Genomic DNA, 22,125 nt, shown 5'->3' on the forward strand with positions numbered 1-22,125 from the left:
CTATTTTTGTTATTCTGAAGAAGCCAGAGAGAGGACCAGTGCTTAGGTAGTGCTCTTAACTGAGTTGAGTGGAGAAGAAGGCCACCGTAGGAACAGGTGCATTGGGGAAATGAGCATGTGTCTCTTCAAGTAGTATCCAACAGAACACTTAAAATTCCTTAGTGATGGTACAATCTTTGAGGATGAAGGCCTCTTGAGCAAAAATGGGCTCTCTCTCAAGGAGAAAAGGATAATTGTCTCAAATGGAAGCTGACTAAAATAGGGAAGAAAGTACTTAACCTAGGCTTACTTGGGACTGAGTCTATGCTTCCTGTAGTCACAAGTTATGTAAGGAAATGTATACGTCCCCCGACAAAAATGACCATGTGTCTCAAAATATAAAAACACTACAGTGATAAGTTCATCCTAATAAATACTGTATCAGTCAACTATAACATTAAGACCATAAGGATAGAGAAAGTTGTCAGTTTTGTTCAGAGATATTTGTAGAGACTAGTACATAGTAGGCACTCGGTAAAGTTTTGCTGAATGAACTAATTATGTATGGGCTTAGGGAAGTATTCAGGATCTGGTAAATTCCATCATAAGAGACCTTCTGGCATATCTGATTTTGAGGATCGGGATCATGTAGATGGAGATATGGAGAGGATTGTTTTGCAGGAATAAGGAATGGCACAAGATTAAAATGAGTAACTTCCATAAGGAGGAATTTTGCAGTTGGGTTAGCATGGCCCTACTTTAATGCTGTGAGCCATTCCCCTTGCAACTTCTGCTTTGTGACTCTTCCCTCTTGCTAGATGGCATTAGGGCAGCCATAGACATTTGGAGGAATCTGTCCAGGACAGTGGTTCTCAAAGGCAAGCGGAGTGGGAGTGACTTTGCTCTCCAAGGCATGTTTGGCAATGTCTGGAGATCTTTTTGGTTGTCACCCCTGGGCATACAGTATTGGAATCTACAGAGTAAAGGCCACAGATGCTGCAAAACACCCTGCAATGCACAGGACAGGCCCCACAACACAGAATTACCCAGTCCAAAATGTCTGTATGTCACATTTGGACAGTCTGGGCTAAGGGGAGCTGGAGTAGAGAATATGTTTAGTTTGGATTTGGTGGGTATGTATCCCTTCCCTCCTTGTGTAGAAAAAATGCTCGTTACATCCACTGTACCTACCAAACCGTGTGTCGTGATACAGAGGAACAAGACCAAAGGTTGTTTTGCTCTATAAAAGTGAAAGTGCGCCCTAAGATGTTCTAAGTGTAGGAGCCAAGGGCAGGCTGCTCCAAGACGGGCCACTGTGGCATAAGATTATTTCAAGTTAAAAGTAATCAAAACACAGCAGATGCAGGAAAGCTCAGCCTCCCCCTCAACTGCCTAAATTTACATCGGAAAGGAGACCCTGTAACAGGAAGAGAGCTATTAACAGAGAACCCCCACTTAACCCTTTATGCTGTGCAAAAGCTTTAGATCCCACAAAATCACCCTGGGCTGTATAGTTTGTGTTTGAAAAGAATTTATTTTGGTGAGAAAATCCGGCCTTGGTGTCTGCAAAATGTATGTAACTAACCTCTTTTCTTTTCCTCTCCTCTCCCCTCCATTCCTTTCTTTTCTTTTTTCTTTTCTTTTCCTTTTTCTTTTCTTTTTTCTTTTCCTTTTCTTTTCTCTTCTCTTTTTCTTTTTTCTCTTCTTTTTCCTTTCTTTTCTTTCCTTTTCCTTTTCCCTTTTCTTTCTTTCTTTCTTTCTTTCTTTCTTTCTTTCTTTCTTTCTTTTCTTTCTTTCTTTTCTTTTCTTTTCTTTTTTCTTTTCTTTCTTTTCCATCAAACTCACTGACCAAGTCCTTGTCACCCTCACTCTTGTAGTAGCCTCAGGCTGGCAGTCCTGACCCCAGAATCCATGCCCTCAAGCACTTCCATCCTAACAGTCCCGGTGCGCTGAACCTTCACAAAGTGCTGCTGTGAGCACACCACACCACCACGGACAGAGAAAGGGTCCTGGACAGGGTGCTCCCTTGACAGGTGCGCATCCACTCCCCCCCCCCCCACAGCCCCCGGCCTTGGTGCTAGGCTTGGCGACTGCCCTCCCTCCCAGTCTGTGGAGTCCCGGACCCACAGGAGACCCCTGTCTTATGCACCCACCGCGGTACCTGTCTCGGAGCTCTGGCAACAGCTGGGGCGGGGGGGGGGGGGGGTCCTACTTCATGCATTTGGGAGACCTGGAAAATCATAAGCGCGTACTGCACGTTAGCCCTCGAATCTCGCTGTCCTGCCAGTCCTGCAGCTTCCCGGCCGCTCCCCGAAGCGGCTGCGGCGTTTTTGCAAGTCAGCCTTTTACGGGCACCGGTGGCTCAAGGCTGGTATCTGGTCAAAGAGAATGGAAACACAGGGCCTCCTACCGACTGGCTGTCGGGGGACACGGTTTCTCGGTCCCCAGCAGGACATCCCTAACGCAGCCCGGTCCTCCCTGCCAGGGAGCACCCACCGCTGCTCCTCGGGCAGCAGCTGCCGGGCGGCGGCGGGGCCCAGACTCTGCCCCGTGGGATGCGCAGGCCCCGCCGGGAGACGGGGAAACGCCCGGGCATGCAAGGTCAGGCTCCAGGGAAGGGGAGATGACCGAGAAGGAAGAAGCAAGAAGACTTTCAAGTAAGGGTGGGAAAGGACCCGTGTCCATGCGCCAATTACACATAAAATTGTTAACATAGAATTTTTTCAGAATTAAGACTGAATTCCCCGGAGGCAATATCTACAAGTGTGCCTGTGTGCACTTGCACGTCCCCCCCACACACACACGCGTGCACACACACGCAGGAGTTTCTCTTCATTGCTGGGGTCCAAATTTGAGCTAACAGCTGTAACATGAAAGAGCAATCAGTGTATTCATAGATTCTTATATTTACCTTTCAGTTCCAAAGGCTGCTTATTTGTTTTGCTAATAGATTTGGGCTTTGATGACAGCCTATTGATGGGCATCAATAGACGCCTAGATTTTACAAGTATGTTTAAATTTCACAAGTCTTGAGTATTAGTTGAGGACATTCAAGCCACCAGGGCTTTCAAATTCGAACACTTCCAATAAAGGCCTGAAGCTTTACTTAGATTAACCAATTAGCAATTATAATTCAAGGGTAAGCGGAAACTGAGTTCATTAATTTGTTAATTGTGCAGCTGAACTACAGACATTAGCCTTTCACACATACTTTTAACTACATTATTTTAAATGTTCGGAAATTGTCAAAGATCTGTGTGAAAACGCAAGCCCAGGATTTTTTTTCAGAAGGAGCCAGCTCTTGACCTTGCAGCAAAATCCTCTTTTTAGTGATACATTTATTCATAAAATTGATCGTCTTAACATCTTCTTGAGTTTCAGAAACTTACAGCAATGTGCATTTATTATCCAGGATCAATGAGACTGATAAAAAATTGCAATAACTGGAGAGAATATAGTTTACTCTCTTTGAACTTTATTGTTACTTTGCATGACCCTCTTTCAATCTGACATTTTAACAACTTGGAGAAATATAGATTATAGAGGCTTGACCGAAACAGCAAATGTTTTCTCAACTAATCCCCTAAGAATTAAACCATTTAATTTTAGTGTACAGAAAAAGTGATAAATTACTTGGGATTATACCTCAAAGGTGTAAAACCTGTGCAGATGGGTTGCAAAACGATTGTGAGAGAGTAAATCTGAACTGCAAATATGAAAGATTATTTGGGCACTGACCTTCCTTATATGTTAGGAAAGCCACGTACGCTTAAATGCCTATTTCAAAACTTTAGTTGGAAGCAGTGAATCAATTCACGTCAAAGCAGACTGAAATCTGATTTTAAAAATCGAATTATTTCAGTTATTTGGTCAAAGGTTACAAGTTAGATACGTTGAATAGCTATGTTAAATATTATTCATCTCATGATAGGAAATAACTTTAATCTCTTTTTATTATGTATGAACTACTGTAACCAAGGACCAAAGGTATAAAAATCCCAAGGCCAAAAGCATGTCTAGTGAACTGGCAAAGTAAGCTATTTCTTCAATAGACTTGGTAGCCAAATACAATAAAACTCGAATTCCCATTTACATTCAATTTACTCCATGCAACTCTCAGGATCAGCAGGGAAATTCTGTGGATGGAACAGTGTCCAGTGTTTCGTAATCCTTGACAAAATGTACAGCATGCATTACTGCCTTTAGTAAATCCACTCCAAAGCCCAACCTACATCATCTTATTATTGCAATATATGGATTTTTTTTTTAAAGAGATGCACCTAATTTCAGGTGCTCAGGGCTGAGTTGGGGCACAGGTTTCGAGGTTCCACTCGTGGGAAAAGTCACATCACAATCACACAAGTCCCCATATATGTATTTTATCAGCTCTGTCATATCTAGTGCCATGCCAGACTGTAACATTTGTTGTTTCTTTAAAAGATTATTCTTATGGAATGCAAAATATAATTCACTTAAAGCTAATGATCTGCATAATCAAAGTCATTTTATAGCTCTCTCCATCTTAAAAAATGCTGAGAAGTCTGACTATAGGTTTAACAATCGCAGACTGTGACATTAAGCTACACACTCTCCTTTTTATCTCCCTCATAGTACGTAGTCTGACAAATGTTTGAATTCGTTAAGCTACCATGCTTTCATTTTCCTACAATTAAGTTGTAAAATAATTGCCATGATCATTAAGCGTCCATATAATACTTTACACATTCAAAGTGTTTTGCAATCATTTATTTTGCAAAGTACATTGTTCTGTAAATCAAATTTTATCATGTCCTATGTTAGTCTGAGAACCATGTTCTATATGATCAGATTAATAGGCGATGTATCGATTTTAGAAGCAAACGTTGCTGCTCTTCATTCAATATGCATACCCGTTATTTATTTGTGTCCTTTGACCTTTCTGCAGCCTAAACATGTTGCCTTTATCTGGAGCCAAAAGAATCCTAAAGTAGATCAAGAGAGGTGCCTTTTCAAGGTACCACAGAGACAACTTTGTGGAGCCCCGTGAATAGGTATAAGACCTTTTACCATTCAGAGCACTCGAGCATCAGTATTTGCCACTCTGGCTCTTCTCTGTTAGAAACCCCCACAATTGGGCAGCCCAGGTGGCTTAGTGGTTTAGTGCCGCCTTTAGCCCAGGGTGTGATCCTGGAGACCAGGGATCAAGTCCCACGTCAGGCTCCCTGCATGGAGCCTGCTTATCTCTCTGCCTATGTCTCTGCCTCTCTCTCTCTCTCTCTCTCTCTCTCTGTGTCTCATGAATAAATAAATAAAATCCTTAAAAAAAAAAAGAAGCCCCCCAATTATCATAAAAGCATGAAATAAACCCAAGTTCAAGTCAAGTATCTACAAGGAGATCTACTGAGTTTCTGAGTGGCAGAGATTATCTGTATGGAAATGTCAGAACCTCTCTTTTATTGGTCCCAAGACATATCTCACTAATCATTTCAGCAGAAAAGGGGTGCAGATCAAGGAATTCATTCTTCTCTTATTGTCTCTCCAACCTAGGAAGTCTTCTCAGCCATCGCTGCCACATGGGTCTCTAAACTTCCTTTCTCTTATGACTGACATCCCTTCTCCATCAGATCCCCCAGATCTGGCCCAGACCCTGCCTAGTCAGGTAAGAATGGAGCTACTGTAGGATCAGGTCCACCTTAAAATCATAGAAAAGTACAGGAGGAACAAAAGCAGAATGCTACCTAATGTCATTGTTCCCTTGTACCAAAACAGAGGCTTTGCTAGACTTAGGTCTTTGCAACAAGAGTGCCCCCTGGAAATTCTCTCTTCCTCCTGAATAGTTTCTTCTGATTTCCCCCTCCCCAACTCTAGCCCATTCTTCAAGTCTATCAGCCCTATGCCCCCACCCAATCCCAATTCCTCCCGTGGAAAGAAGCAATGCTCCACCTTACATCAGAAAGAAGAGGTTCTGCCTCTAAATCCCTTTCTGCATCCAGCAAAATTGAGCAGCACCACTTACCCTGTCTCAAACCTGGGGCTCAGGTCTCTTATGTCAGATGAGGTTGGGGTGGTGTAAGATGGGCCCTCATACTATGGTCAGAAGTGAATGAGGAGCCTGAATGTCCAGTTTGGTCTCCCAACCAGAAGGAGCCACAACTGATTCCCTTACCAGAAATGTCAATGAAGAAGAGATAAGCACCTCAACAAAGGGGATAAAATTTTTCTTGGACAAAGCAGTCTAATGTTACATTGAAGTAAGGCTATCTCTTCTATTAACTTGGTTTTGGTCTTGCCCCTTTTAATAAAATGAGTCTGTATTGTTAAATTAAGAAGTGTTAGGCACTTTCTATTTCTCTCATTCCTCCCTACAGTAGTTTATTACAATTAAAAAAAGTAGGTTCGTAAGTAGGTAGACAAGCCATAGACAGACATGTTTTTTTCTGCTTCTTTGTCTGTGGGAAAATGTTCTTTTCCTGTTCTCAGCCCATGGGTTTTGTTGGGTCAACCAATTAGATTCATCTTTCTTGACACAATGATTGATCCAGTCTCTCCCTCTTTCTCTCTCTCTCCCCAACTGAAATTTCACGTACTAAAGATCATATAAGCCTGAACTGTCAGGGTCTGTCTTTCCAGGATAAGCAGAAAGTCTGCCTGAGAATGAAGAGAGAGGGATGGACAGATAGACAGTTGATAATTGCTTGACTCTCCGAATCCAGTGATTGAAAATCCATGAACTCCCTTTCTGCTATGCCTAATCTGAGTTTGAGTTCTGACACTTTACAGCCTTATTACTGGAAAGGATTATATCCAAATGGTAACAGGAGCAATCAGGAACTTTGTGTTTTTGCTTTATCTTTACTTCCTTGTTCTTTTTTCTTTCTCTCTCTCTCTTTTTTGCAATGACTATCTTTTATCTATGTGATAAAAACAAGTAATACATAAAGATGTTTGAGTAGAGCTAAGGCAATTATAGAAATAGGTGATTCGATGGAATCCCTGAGCTAGCTTCTACCACAGCACTGCTTGAATTTGATTCTAGCACGTATGTACTTTCCTATCCAATATCCAGACAGCAAGTTCTTAGGGCAGTGGCCAGCTCTTATTCAATGTTGCAATCCCAGAACCCAGCACCATACTTAACATTACGGTTTTGTTGAGTTTATGAGTTAAAGCCACCCAAGATACTTACAATCTAATTGGAAAAACAAGAAATGTGGAGAAGGGTATGTACTCCTTTTAAGATGACACAGCATCTTTGCCAAAACTGGACAATTTTAGTACTTAGAGAAAATAGAGTAAAGGAGAAAGTCTGGTGAGAAGAATTATTCCCATTGCTTTCCAATGCTACGTCTAAAGTAGCATCCAATAGAAATATAATTTGAGCCACGTATGTATTTTTTTAAAGATTTATTTTATTTTTTAAAAGATTTATTTTTAAAAAATTTTTTAAAAAAAAGATTTATTTATTTGAGAGATAGAGAGAGAGAGCATGAGTGCATGAGCACAAGAGGCAGAGGGAGAGGGAGAGGAAGACAGGTTCTCAAGCAGAGTCCATGCTGAGCGCAGAGTATAACATGGGGCTCAATCTTATGACCCTGAGATCAGGGCCTAAGCCAAAACAAAGAGTCTGATCTTTAACCCACTGTGCCACCCAAGTGTCCTAAGCTGCATACATATTTTTAAATGTTCTAGTAGCCATATTAAGAAAACTAAAAAGCAACAGGCAAAATTAAGTTTAGTAGTATATTTTATTTGATCCAGTATATCCAAAGTACAATCATTTCATTGTTATAATCAATGAAGCATATCATTGAGCTTTTTTACATCCTTTATTTGTATTGAGCCTTTGGAATTGTGGTGTGTATTTTACACTCACAGGCCATCTCAGTTGAGACTATCCCCACTTCAAATGTTCAGTAGCCATATGGAGCTAGTGACACCATACTGGAGAGCAGAGGTCAATACAATTAACTTCCAGAATATGTTTATTGAATATCTCATCTTTCTATGACCCAAAATGACTACCCCAAGTAGCTTACCAAAATCTGGAGGCCCACCTCTAAAAAACCTGCTGCTTTTTCACCAGTGGAGACCTGGAGCTAACAGATAAGCAATGAGATGCAGGTGCTATTCCTAGCTTCTAATAACCCAGAGTAAGGGCTCAATACCAATGTTGAACTACTACTCTCCCCTTTCCTGAAAAACCTGGTCTCATCAAACCACCAGCAGTTCTCTACCATTTACTTTCATTTTTCAAAAGGAAATTCCAAGAAATAGAAGCAAACAAGGAATCTCTAGAGCCCAAGTGAAATGAGAAATCAAAAATAGAAAGATGCATTCTCAGTGGTCCTTGAACATCTAATTCCAAAACTGCTTGAAAATTAGACTTAGGAGGTAGAGTTCCTTTCAGGTAGAGTAACATGATTTCACTGTCAAATGGAAGAATGCAGTTCTCTTCTCAGAAATCCCTTTATTCTCACTTAGTGCCACAGGTGAGAAACAGGAGAAGGGAAAAGCTCTCCTGGCCGCCATATATGATCACTGGCATGCAGGGCTACATCCAAGGCCAATCAGAGAGATCTTAGATGCTTTCAAAAAAGTCTGCATGCCAAGGTTCGAGACCCCATATGGAAGGTTTCCAGAAGACGACCTATCCAAAAAACATTCAAATTACTAACAACCTCCATTCCTTTCAGGCCAGATGAGGGAAGCAGCCCCGCCATCTGATTGCCTCTTACACGCACAGTCATTACAGTAGGCAGAAAGAGACCTGCCACGGCCTCAGATAAGAGCTGGACCTTGTTCAGGTGAGTCATCCCAAGCCCAGATCTCTCTTTTAGGTAAGAGGAAACTTCCATGAAGGGATAAGACACACAAATTCTATCAATCATTTATCACTCTCAAGTGGTTGACCAGGAAGTTGGAGAAGAGAGAATGAAGGAGAGAAAAGAAGAAGCTGTTGTTTCCCGTCACAGAATCAGAGCTCTGAGCTCTGGAAGGAATCCTGAGAGCTCAGCTGCTCTCTCCCTCTGGCCATATGCAAGACCATATTTAAATCATTTCAAATGGATGAGACTATGTTTTTTTTTTTTTTTAAGACCTCTAGAGAAGCAGATAACATTCCCTCAGCAAAGTATTCCCTGACTCAACAGCTCTCATGAAAATGGTCCTTAAGTTGATGTGATTTAAATCCCTACCACTGCTGTTTCCAGCCCTTCTGTGCCTTTAACACACTGGATTCCTAGTAGGTGGGAGGCCCGCACCAAGGGGATCCAAAGGCAAAAGAGGCAGGCTCTGGGCTCCACACGCTTGCAGTTCAGTAGGGAAGATAAGCTTTGTACATAAATAACTGCGATCCAAGGTAGAAAGTGCTAAGTGCAATAAGATAATGCCCTGGGACAGATCAGAGGACGGAACTCTTTGTCCTTGGGAAGAATGGAGAACAGCTGGCCTCCATCCTTCTTGTTTGTCCTGGGTAATCGCTCTCTTCCTCACTTTTTATTTGCTCTTCTACATCATTTCTTAAGGCTGTCAATATTTTGAGACATATGGAAGACACTGTATGAGGTGGAACATATCCTATCTGATAGTAGAATGTTCTATGTGGGGATGAGTGCGGCTACTAGACACTGGCCAGCTGCCCAGGCGGCCACCCCACCTGTCCCAGAACTTTCCTTTCTCTCTCTTGCCAATTTTGTGCCCCACCTGCTGTATTAAAACTGAGATCAGAGATCAAAACAAGCACTAAACAGTGTATTCTTTAGTTCAGTTGATGTTAAATAACATCTCTCTCCTCTCCCACTATCTTGTGTCTCTTCTGACTTCACAGGAGTGCCATAGAGGATCATTTGTCACACAGGACACCAATGTTTTTACATTATCTTATGTTCTTGTCCTGACTCCCTAATGGGTCATGGCCCTTGAGAGCAATTTTCTTATCCTTTTCTGTTTTTCTTGCTGTCAAACTATGTGGCTCTTAATGAAAAGATCTGTTTTTGTCAGAAGAAATCAGAAATAAAGGCTCTGAGAAATTAAGTGACTTACTCAACCCCACACAACTACTAGTGATGGAATGGGCTCTTAATATGGCTCTTAATGAAAAGATCTGTTTTTGTCAGAAGAAATCAGAAATAAAGGCTCTGAGAAATTAAGTGACTTACTCAACCCCACACAACTACTAGTGATGGAATGGGGATTTGAACTCAGCTTTTCCACATCTTTTCTTCTTTCCCTCAGATCTCCCTGACAAAACTATGAGCTCCTGGAGGGCAGAGACCATGGCTGATTTAGCACAGGAAATAAGAAATACAGTTCTTGTTAAGTAGTTGCTTTGACTGTTCTGATATAGATTTCTGGATACTAGTCTTTATATTATTTTATTTACCACACTATGTCCTTTCCCTTTTGGGAAATGTACAAACCTCGAGCTACTGGATTCCTACACACATCAATGTTACTTTCTACTTCTCCTGAAATAATACAATAAAAAACTAGGGTTTCACAATGTGCACAAGAAACAGCACAGGTGATGACAAGTGTTAGCATACCAACCAACCAGTGGAGGAGAAGTCTACCAGGTATGCCTTCCCCTAAGACCCTGCCCTGGACCCTCTAGATCAGAACAGACTGATAGACAAGGACAGGCCACAAAAATCAATGAAACAAATTCAGGAACTGTTTCAGCTTCAGACCAGTGTCAAAGTTCATGAGGACCAGGGAAGGTTTTGCATCATTTATGGTTTGTGATTTCTGGGTGTAGAGAAGAGGGCTGGCAAAGGCCGAAGAAGCTAACTTAGGTGCTTTGGACGTCCAGGGAAGACATAGAATGGAGGGCTTCTTCCCTTCAAACAGGGAATCCAAAGAAAGGAAAAGATGCTCTATAAGAGTAGTAACTAATAGATTTGGTAAAATAGCTAAGTCTAAACAATTGTTCATGAAATGGTGAGACTTAAAACATTTGTTTGAAAAGATAAAGGGGCTTCTTGAAATTGAAAGTGCAGAATACATAATAAAATAATCTGGATTGAAAACTTCAGATTATTTCAACAGTTTCTAGTAATTCCAAAGATGTGTTAAATTTCTCATTTAGCCCAAGGACAATCCATACTTTTTCATTCTCGATGATGATCAAGAACTAGGTATATATATGTATATATATATATATATATATTTCCCCTTAAATTGACACTAACCATAAAAAATAGAATAGAATGTATAACTTTGAGTCACTAGAGAGGAGAAAAAAGAACAAAGTTTAATGCAACATTGGGGTAAAGCCTTCTGAAAAAGTGCATGTTCAATTTATAACTTTCACTTATATTCACTTGTATTAAATTTGACAACACTGTAGCTTTCATAATTTCCTCATGAGAATTTTCAATGTAAGATAAATTAGAACACTAAAAATATTTTTAAATAAAATGAGATAAGATGTTTAAAATAACAAGAATACCAAAAGGTTTATTGCAAAAAAGGTACAGCTTTCTCTGGTGTAAACTCATCTGATTTGGAAGGAGGGACAAGGGATGTGCTGCCAGGGAAGATTGACGACAGGTGCCAGAGTTCTTTATAGGAAAAAAAAAAAGTCCCAGTTGGAAGAGACCTGACTGAAACATTCGGTGTAAGCTGAGATCCTGAAGAGATGCCCTGGTGAAAGGCAGGACTTACTGAGATAATTAAACTCTCAAGACTTGGGATGGAGTTATGACCAGAGGGAAGATGCAGAGTAGAGAAAGGAGGATCACAAGCCAGGCAGAGAATAAAATAGGTAAAGGTAGAGAGTAAAAAGTTCCCAAAGACCAAAGATTTTTGAGCACTGCAATATTACATATTAAATTTTAATGGTTCTATTATTTAAATTTCTTTTAATTAATGCAACAACTCCTTGACCCTGAACTTCAGTGAACATCTGCTAAACTCAGAGCCTTGGAATGTAGAGAAGAAAGACCCAGACAGTGCCCTTTGTGGGGTACAGAGTATGCAATGGCAAAAGTATACAGAAGTGGGTTAGCCATGAGCTGAGCTAGTCAGGGGAAGCAGGAATCCAGGGCCAGGAGAGGCCAGGAGAAATGGAAATGCCCTGTCTCAGGATTACCTAAGACATTCAGAAGGACAAAGGATTTGAGCCAAACCTCAAAGGACAAGTTTACCTGGAGTGACATTTCATTTTATTTTTTAAAGACGTATTTATTTTTTTTAATGTTGGAGGGGAGATAGAGAAAGAGAAAGAGAACGCATGAGTAGGGGGAGGTGCAGAGGGAGAGAATCTTCAAGCAGATTCCTTGCTGAGAAGAGAGCTGCATGAGGAGCTCTATCTATCCCACAACCCAACCTGTGAGATCACTACCTGAGAGAGACCCACTCTCAGTGGCTCAACCCACTGAGCCACCCAGGATCTGTGAAGTGACATTTTAGACACAGAATGTACATTCCCTCATCAGGAAAACTGGAGGTCAAAGCTTAAAAGTCCAAAATTGGGACTTTAGAGATTGTTCTGTAATAATAGCAAAATTAATGTTACTCTATGAAACATAAAGATCCCAATGACTATTTAAGTGAAAAAAGAAAGTATCAGAAATGGTTGTATGAGTTTATGTAACAAAATAAGTGTATAAAAAAAAGAATTATAGATTTCTGGATAACCATAAGGTACTGAGTCCTCAATCCAGAAAAACAAAAAGGATATTAGGCCTACAAAGTTAAAGTTAGGATATAGAATGAAAGGTCTTACTAATTAATAAGTAAAATATCATTTTCTGTTAGAAATAGTTTTAAAACAAGCATTGTAAATTGAAAACATAGTTGAGACCAACTTAAAGGTTAGATGAAAAGAAAACAGAAAATCATGTAAGGTTTAGACATGATAACACAGAGGTTCATTTCCATATTTCCTGGTAAAGAAAATGAATGAGTCAAAAGAATAGGAATTTCTGGTTGGTGAGAGATCAAAGATGAATGTGATTCAACCAGTCAAAAGAGAAAAACAAATATTGAGAAAGATTGTATACGGGTTCTGAAATCAGAGCAGATCTCCTAAAAAGCCTTGAGCCACAGCGTGATGAAGAAAAAAACAAAAAAGGAAGAAGAAAAAGAGAATAGTAAGAGTCCTTCCTGATGATTCAGGTAGTGATTAGAAACCACTTCAAGATTCCAACTCCCACTAAGCAATAGGCCCTCTGGAATGGCTGAAGGGAGAAATGCTCCCACCTCCACAAACCGAAAAATCTCAAGGATTCCTTCCATCGGAATGTGACAGGCCAAACCGTCATCACGGGCAAAGCCTTGACATGATTCCTCTGAGAATTCCATCCAACCTGTTAGTCCCAGAGGCCTGGAGAGAAAGTTCCTTTTCTTTCTCTGAATGGTGAACTATCACCTTCATAGTGTGGCCATCTGTGTTCATCCGGCTTATAATACCACTGCATAAGTGGCCGGTTAGCTCAGTTGGTTAGAGCGTGGTGCTAATACCACTGCATATCTACTTTGTATGCATCAAATTTGTCAGTGAAATGTGTTAAGTCATTTAACACAGGGAATGTACCCTACATACTCAGTAAATACTAAGAGACAGCTATTTACATATTTTTTTAAGGTTTTATTTATTTATTCATGAGAGACACAGAGAGAGAGGCAGAGACATGGGCAGAGGGAGAAGCAGGCTTCCCGATGCAGAGCCCGATACAGGACTCGATCCCTGAGCCCCCAAGATCACAACCTGAGCCAAAGGCAGATGTTCAACCACTGAGCCACCCAGGTATCCCTGTTCGGAATGTTTTTAATAATTATTTCCTCTTACTCTAGACCCCAAAACCAGCCAAAGATGTTGGTTTGTTCTGGGTCATGCTTAGAGATTTCCACTCATCCCTTCACCTTTCTGAGCCATGATCCCTCGTCTTATGAGAAGGGAGTTTGACCAGTGACCTCCAGTGTCACCTTCCACCTTCGGCATTCTGGGACTGCCTCGCCTTAAGCATGCAATAGCATTTGCCCCAAGACCTATTTCGTCAGCTCCCAACCTCCAGTCAGAAGCAAAAGAAGAGGCATGAGGTGTGGAGGTGCGGCACATCAGAGAAATTGAATCTTGAAGATCAGGTCCAGCCCTAGTGCTGCCTTTTTGCTTCTCTCTTTCTTCCCTCTTGCTTTTCTTTTCTCTCTGAACTGGCACTTTCTACATCTGATTTCCTCCGGGTCCTGTTCCTTCCTGTCTTTTGATTTGTAGCTTCAAGAGAGGCCAAGGAAAAGTTTGTTGGGAGAGAAATGGATTCTCTTAGTTGTAAACCAAGGAATGATTGTCTTCTGGGCATCCCAGCCCAGTCTGGTGATCTACCTGGAAGAGAACCACTTCTACACTTGACCGGACCCCCTGTCAGTGTGCATGAGCATTCCAAAGGTCTGTTATTTAAAAAACTAAAAACATTTTTAAAATTTTTCCTCCTAGCCCTGCTCTGGGTAAATAGCCAGTGTCACTTGCTATGCACAGAGAAAAAGAGAGGATGGGTCAAAGCTCAAGCCAGCCTACTATTATTTCCAGTAGCAGAGCAGTGATTTCAAGGCAAAGTTTCACTTCATGAAATGCTCGTGTACCTGTAGAAGTCAGTATTCATGTTCACTCCTGTCTTCCCTTGTTAAAGCATCTATTAGAGGGCCATTTGTGCTTAATCAAGAGTTAGAAACTCAAAACTAACTAGAAATATTCTAAACTAGCTTTGTGAATCACACACTCATGAAACCTGAGGCTTGAAAATGACAACACTGTAGGTGATACTTTAAGCAATATTGGTTTTTAAACCCTTCAAGTCAATATTGTACATATTACCATGCCGCCCTACTGAGTTGCAAGGAAACCATTCTCAGAGGCTATTAATTGATCCCAGTGGACACCCATTAGCCTTTTAAAATAGAAGACTGTACTGAAATGCAGAAAGGAGCATTGCTAACTACATAGCTATCTTATACAAGGTGAGGTCTTTGGATTTGGGCCTACTGATTCTGATTCCTTCATTGCCATCTCTACTAAAAAGGCCTTAAGAAGTAGGCCTCCATTACACATCATGAATTGACTTGAGGTTGATACTTGGGAACATTTTATCATTTATCTCAGGCATTGGTATGCATTTGGTGTTCTCGTTTTATGAACACTCAATAAAATGGTACATAAAGACACAGGAATGTCAGCACAACAGATAAGCTTGTTTCTAGAACATATCAGATATTCTATAAGTGTGATCATTTCCTTTTAAAATGGAACACAATCATTGCTCCAAAGAATGCTAAAGCCAGATGTCCTTTTTTTAATGTCAATCTGCCATGCAACATCACCCTGTCTAGCGAAACTTCACCTCCAACAGGAGAGATTTTTAAGGTTTGCTGTGACAGCTAAACAAAAAACCCAAACTACTCCAGGAGCTCCAGAGCTTTCTTCCCAAAAGTAATCAAAGCATATTGTATGCTTAATGATTTCTGTTATACCTTTAGACTAAAGAACTAGATCAGAGAATTTTGTTTTGTTTTTGCCGATTTACGTTAGGATTTTGATGTATGGTCTTCTGTTCCCTTTAATAAAATCATGCTACTCCATTTAAGAAATATTTGCCATGAAATAAGTGTTTCATCATGTTCTTGTTTTCTAAAATCTTAAGGGTCTGCTCCATGATTCCCATTATTCATACCCTTGGAATAAATTACTACAATCAGACCACATAGGGAGAAAAGTTAGCTCCTGATTACAAAAGGAATCAGTCCAAGAGGTAAAGTATTAATCAACGTTACTTCTTAACAATCCCATTTTCATTGTTAGAACGCATACTTTTGTCAGGCCACGTTAAAACAACATTTTCATCAGTCATTTGCTCCGTTACTATTTGGTTTCTGCTGAAATCTAGGGTCCCCCACGGTTAATGTGAATGGCTGACCTTACACCCATCTCCAGTGTCCCTTTGATAGCTTTATCTGGCTGTTATAATTTGTCATTGTCAAGCCATTAGGCCTTTGGCTTTGGTCTTATTTTTCCTGCAGGTGTCAAATATGCAAAACCACAATTTATAGAATCCCATTTGCACTGGTTTTGAAATGCCAGAAGGTAACTTTATTTAAAATATCACAACCTTCTCTCCAAACTAGTTGCCTGAGTTCCAGGGTGGTCTGAAGAGTTGATTCAAAAAATAAATGCCACCACAGCAACTTACAATTCCTAAGGCCAAACATCCAGATGTGTCAATAATCTGTATAAATTAGAAACAGATGTAAGCCCTTGTTGAAAAATAATTATAATAGAATTATTTCCTTTTGCCTCTTTATGCTTTCACACACTTGAATTTATTCCTTCCACATTTTTTTTTTTTGAGTTGGTTCAGTTGGTTCCAATTTAAAAACAAAAATCATTTCTATTTTTCACACGGGGGTGTAGCTACGTATGAAATTCTCTAGAAAAAGAAAAGAACAGCCCATTTTGTGCCTTGTTTCATGCCCAGTGGAGCTAATCCAAGCACAGAGGCTCTCTGGAGTCAGTTGGTGATCCACAATCCAGCCGAATGTTCTGGGATGTAGTCTAGATTACTTTTGCCATATATAGTAATTGCCATCATGAAACCCTCTCTTTGTTTCCATGAGGTTGCCCCAGTTATAAAACAAAATAATCATTTCAAATATGGTAGAACCTACATTACCAACAACTTCTGCTTACCTTCATTTGATGCAATTATAAAATTGTTGTTAGGGCAGCCCGGGTGGCTCACCAATTTAGCACCGCCTTCAGCCCAGGGCCTGATCCTGGAGTCCCAGGATCGAGTCCCACGTCAGGCTCTATGCCTGGAGCCTGCTTCTTCCTCTGCCTGCGTCTCTGCCTCTCTCTATATATATGTCTCTCATTAATAAATAAATAAAATCTTTAAAAAAATTGTTAGAGTTAAATAAAGATTTTTTTGTGTTTTAACCCTTTCTTTTCAGAAGTGAACTTGTTACTGAGATCCTATTAGTATATGCTGGGTGGGGGTGAGGGCCACGTTGACCACCAGGGATTTTGTAAGAAGAGTCATACGGCTGTTGATGGACCGAGGGTTGCAAGATAGATATCAGTGGTTTGCATGTCCTTAGAGTATAAATACCAAACCAATGGCAAAACTGTTTATTACACCATTGACATCATTAGAAAAGTTCTAATGACTAGAGTTTTATTCTGAAACCCCTGGGGCCATTCCATCTCTATCATATGGGATCCAAGAAGGCGGAGTCAGCTACTTAGAAGCCCTTGGAAAAACAGCTTTAAATAAAATGAACCAGCTCCACATTCACCTCCTCAAATGCCATTCCAAATAATAATAATAATAGTAACCTTCTTGCAGGAAGTATGGTCCTATAGAATTATGTGATCAGTTGGTATCAGTACTCAATTCTCGGTGCCAGGTTTTCTATAATTGCTGGTCCCAATTGCTCAGCCATACCTGGATGTAGTGAAATGTCATAGTAGTGACTACATGATATTCGGCGGTAAACTGTATTAACAAAAAGGCAACATCTGCATTTCAGCTTCTGAAAACTTTGACCTAGCTAAAATAATAAAATAAGCATGGTTTGCCCTCAATGCTGTTAAGCTATTGTTTGGACACTATCCAGGGCCCGGTTATGGCAATGATTACCAGAATCTACCCAATAATCAGTCTCCCCCACTTCCTTATTAGCAGAATGACCCGGGGAGGAAAGCTACCTTCCTTAGGTCTTTCAAAGATAGGCATGTTAGTAGGTAGGGCTTCAGGCAAAGCTCTTTAAAAGGGACCATCTCAATAAGCAGAGCTCCCTTGCTCATGGATGTGATTGCTGGAACTCTAACAACCATTTTATTTTATTTTTTTTTTAATTATTTTTTATTTTATTTTTATTTTTTATTTATTTATTTATTTATTTTATGATAGTCATCACAGAGAGAGAGAGAGAGAGAGGCAGAGACACAGGGAGAGGGAGAAGCAGGCTCCATGCACCGGGAGCCCGACATGGGATTCGATACTGGGTCTCCAGGATCACGCCCTGGGCCAAAGGCAGGCGCCAAACCACTGCGCCACCCAGGGATCCCCAACAACCATTTTATAAGCCCAAGATTGAGTACAGAGAGCCCAGGCCTGATGACATCAGGGAGCTGCCATGTAACAGATCAGCTTGCCTGCCTCTGGACTTGTCATTAAATGAGACAACCATAAGTCTTCCTCCTGTGGAGGACACCACTTCACAGTCCCTGCTAGCAGCTGCAGAATATAATTTCTGATACATTCTCTGAAAAGTTTCAGCCTGAGCCTTGCCTGGGTTCCACCCATGCAGGCACCCAGCAGACAAGACAGCTCATTACCTACTTCTACCTTTCAGAGAATTATTATACTTTCCCCCTGAGTCTCAGATCATATCTTTGCCAAACTTTTCTCTAGCAAAGAAATTGTTTTTATCCTCTTGGAGATGACTTTGGTACTTTCGCTATTTTGTATTTATCTTGGATGTATTTATAAGCCACCTCCTTTTCAAAAGATTTACATAAGGCAGTTTATCACCTAACTGATCTGATTACTTAATATGGGTTGTTGGGCTGATAGAGAAGTTATGGTACAAAATAAATATAAAGTAAAAATACAGAGATGGTTGCATTATGCCAGTGATAGCCAAAGAGATATAAATAGAATTCTTTCCTATCCAAATACCCTTCCTGAAACAAATACGCCATGTGTTTTGTTTTTGGGGGGTTATTTTTGGAGTTAAAAAAAATAACAAAAACACTTGGTGAGGATGGTTTAACTAGAGTGGGATTAAATAACCACAACCAATTAAAGAAACCAGCCATTTCTTCAGAAGCCAAAACACAGCAAATCAAAAGTTTAGAATCCTTCTCCAAAGCACAGCTCTCTTCTCTTGGAAACCCATTCCTTGCCGAAGTGGCTTCTCCATTTGCTCTGTTTATTGTCAGGAAGAGTGGGACCAAAGGCATTTACAAACACGTGCTTTTGTTTGGGTTAAGCTGCAGCTGTTTACACTGTTCACACTGACTGTTCACACTGACCCCATCTGGAGGGCCGGCTCCCCAAGCAGCGCTCTTTGCTGGGCTACTCTACTGTCTTCTTTTCAAAGGCAAATTACACCTATGTGCACCCGAGCCTGCTGAGGACCCGGAGACACTGCTTTCCTGCAACCCTCCTCATCAGCACTGATTTCTGTTGATCATTTTGGTCTGGATAAGGTTTAGACCAACCTGAGGAGTGGGCTCCAAATCTTTCTTTTCCATTTCCCGTGCAATTCCATAAAACCAAGTCGCTGTTGTTTGCAACCTTACGTTCACCCTTCGGCTTCCCGCTTTTGGGAGCTGATAATCCAAGGAGGAAATGGAAGACAGAAGACAAGAGTGGGAGAAAAGAAGGGGGAAAAAAAACTGTGCCTGCAAAACAAATTTGCTCCTACTGAGTCAGAAGGATCGCATCCAAAAAGTGACTCACTGCATGCGCCAAGTGACATTGTCTTCCTAATAAGTAAAGGCAAATGGCCAAGTACACACCTGCCCACAGGTAAGAAATTTAATTATTCCCAGGATTGTTAGATAACGTGCAAATCCACAGCCTTGATTTTGCACACTTGCCTGGCAATCATCTCAGGTTGGTTTCCGTCCTCCTCTTCCTCTTGGCTGTCGTCGCCCGGAACATGTGAGGAAATGGCAGTGTGCACAGGGAAGTTCAGAGCTGACAGGTCAAGAAAATCAACTGCTCCATTGCCTCCCTTCTGAAAACTTCCAATTTTTCTTTGGGTGATTCTGATACGCAACTGCTCTAATACTGCATCTTTTGTTTCTCTTGTAGGACGTTTGCCTAAAATAGGTGTACTCTGATGTTCTAAGAAGAGTTAATGTAGCAAAAAAAGCATTGGTTGTAATTATCGATGTTATTTCCATTTTAATTTAAATTTTTTTATCACAAATTCATGAATCCTGTATCATACACCCCATCCCCACCTTGGCCATATGAGAGTTTTTTACGGATAACGCTCAGAACTCAATCTCCATCCCCGCTCCTCTTTCCTGAAAGCCACATGTACCAAGCAGTGACATAGCTCAGTGAGTAAATGAACAGTTTCTGAAGCCAGACTGTTTACCATCGGATCCCACTCCTCTATGAACCTAACTATATTACTTTACATAAATAACTTAATCTCTCTGCCTCAGTGTCTTCATCCATAAAATGGGGATAATATCATATTTTTATCAATTCTAGAAAGGACATTTAACATCTTTGATATCAGGATGTGTTTTATAATTGATGACATGTTAGATTTGATGAAATATACTAGCCATAGCTACTTGGGCTGTTGTGAGAATTATATTAGATAAAATATACATTTTACAACAATATCTGGCATATACTGGGTTTTCGATAAATGTTAGTCAGTACTATTGCATTCACAGCTATATCCTTTTCAATTTTTAAGCATCTCAAACTCATGTTCCCTCCAAAAATGCTCATTTTTTGTATTTCTTTTCTTGTTTCATGCCAGTAACACAAGCCAGAAATATGGAAGTCATCACTGATTCTTTCTTCTCCATAACCCTCTGCATCCCATCACTTCACAAGTTTTCTTACTTTTGTGGTTTGAATTTCCCTCAGCGTCCCTCCTCTTCTTGCCATGCCCGCTGCCACTCCGGCCATCACCTCAGGCCTGCAACCCAGCGCCCTCTCATTAAAACTTTGCTTTCTTTGCCTTTAGAGTCATCTTTCCAACATGGAAGTCAGATCATCGCCCTCTCTGTTTCCAATTGCTCAGTGGCTCCCACCACCTACACGATGAAGCCCAAAATCCATAATATGGCACCAAGGTCCTGAGTCATGAGGCAGCTTCCAGAGGTTGATCATTCTTCTTTCTGCCACATCCCTCCTCACCTGAAGCACTACCTTGACAGGATGCTTGCCACTTCAGCTGATTAAGGTCTCTGGGCTCTTCCCTCTGCCTGGGCCAGTCATTCCCCTTTAAGCTACTCGTCCCTATCCTTCACACTCAGAAAGCTGTGAGGATTCTTCTCCCTTTGCGCCTTCCCCAGAGATACTTATACTGGCCCTTCTTGCTGGCCCTATATATCACCTTGTTTCTATTTCTACTCTAGTTCTTATAATTCCTAATCTAGTTATCTCCCCCTAGTTAACAGTGAATGTTTTAAAATCATATTTCCTTATCCCCAATACCAGCTTTTTCTTGTCACATAGTAGATCATCAATACATGATTGTTAGATGAAGGAAAGAATAGAGGTGACCACACGCACGGCATTGTATACAACAATATATTGGGGGGAAGGTCATGAGGGAGAATAATATAGAAGAAAAAAATCCAATTACAAAATAAAATTAAAAATCCGTGTACATCTTTCTCATTAGCTGCAAAGATCAACTCTTTTTCCCTGCAATATGCCTTTCTTCTGTTTCCTTTTCCTAAAAGGGGCTACAACTCTAGTAAAGAATGGATGTTCTAATGCCCTCGGGCCAGGGGACTGATGCTCCTTTTAAAAATATTGACACCAATATCCTGTATGGGTACCCGATAAATGGATATTATTCTTGTTCCTTTGCAAGACAACATCTTTTAATGTACTGCCCCGTTTTTGCTGAAAAGGCGACAAACTATGGAAATGTGGTTAGGAATAAAAATTGCATATGTGGTAATAATAAAATAATGGAAAATGTGGACAAGTGGCAAACCTCAAGTGCGTTCTCTGATTCAGATTGCTGCTTAAATGGCTGGCACTTACTGTGAAAGGCACATTGTAGAAGCACTTTCACGGACTTTCAACACAGTGTCTGCCCCACCCTGAGTCCCATGTGTGCTCCCCAGGCAAATCCTGTGTTAAGAGGACAAAGACAGTGTACCAGAGCAGTTCATTTATTAGCTACACTTAAGGATTCTTCTGTGGCATGGGAGAAATACACAGGGCAATACATGTTTGACATCTTTTTATTCACAGTTGACCATGATACATTTCAGTTAAAAAGTTAGTCCAAGGGGCACCTGGGTGGCTCAGTCAGTTAGGCCTCTGACTTTTGATAACGGCTCAGATCACAATCTTGGGGTTGGGAGATCGAGCCCCCAGTCGGCCTCTGTGTTCAGCAAGGATTCTGCTTAAGATTCTCTCTCTCCCTCGCCCTCTGTCCTTCCCCCTGCTCATT

At 40.8% G+C, this 22,125-nt stretch overlaps 1 long non-coding RNA gene across 2 annotated transcripts in view; it reads left to right on the forward strand.

Moving 5' to 3' along the window:
* LOC140608023 (uncharacterized) overlaps positions 1–22,125 on the forward strand; it is a 44,390-nt gene that overhangs the window by 19,830 nt on the left and 2,435 nt on the right. The window contains exons 3-4 of one of the 2 annotated variants that reach the window (XR_012009973.1): positions 8,652–8,762; positions 20,677–20,895. This is a non-coding gene — a long non-coding RNA (uncharacterized lncRNA). Of the gene's footprint in view, positions 1–8,651; positions 8,763–20,676; positions 21,652–22,125 lie in introns of those variants that run through there. The other variant, XR_012009972.1, reaches the window with a different exon arrangement.

Source organism: Canis lupus, chromosome 17, assembly GCF_048164855.1.
Source record: "Canis lupus baileyi chromosome 17, mCanLup2.hap1, whole genome shotgun sequence".
Classification (NCBI taxonomy): Eukaryota; Metazoa; Chordata; class Mammalia; order Carnivora; family Canidae; genus Canis; species Canis lupus.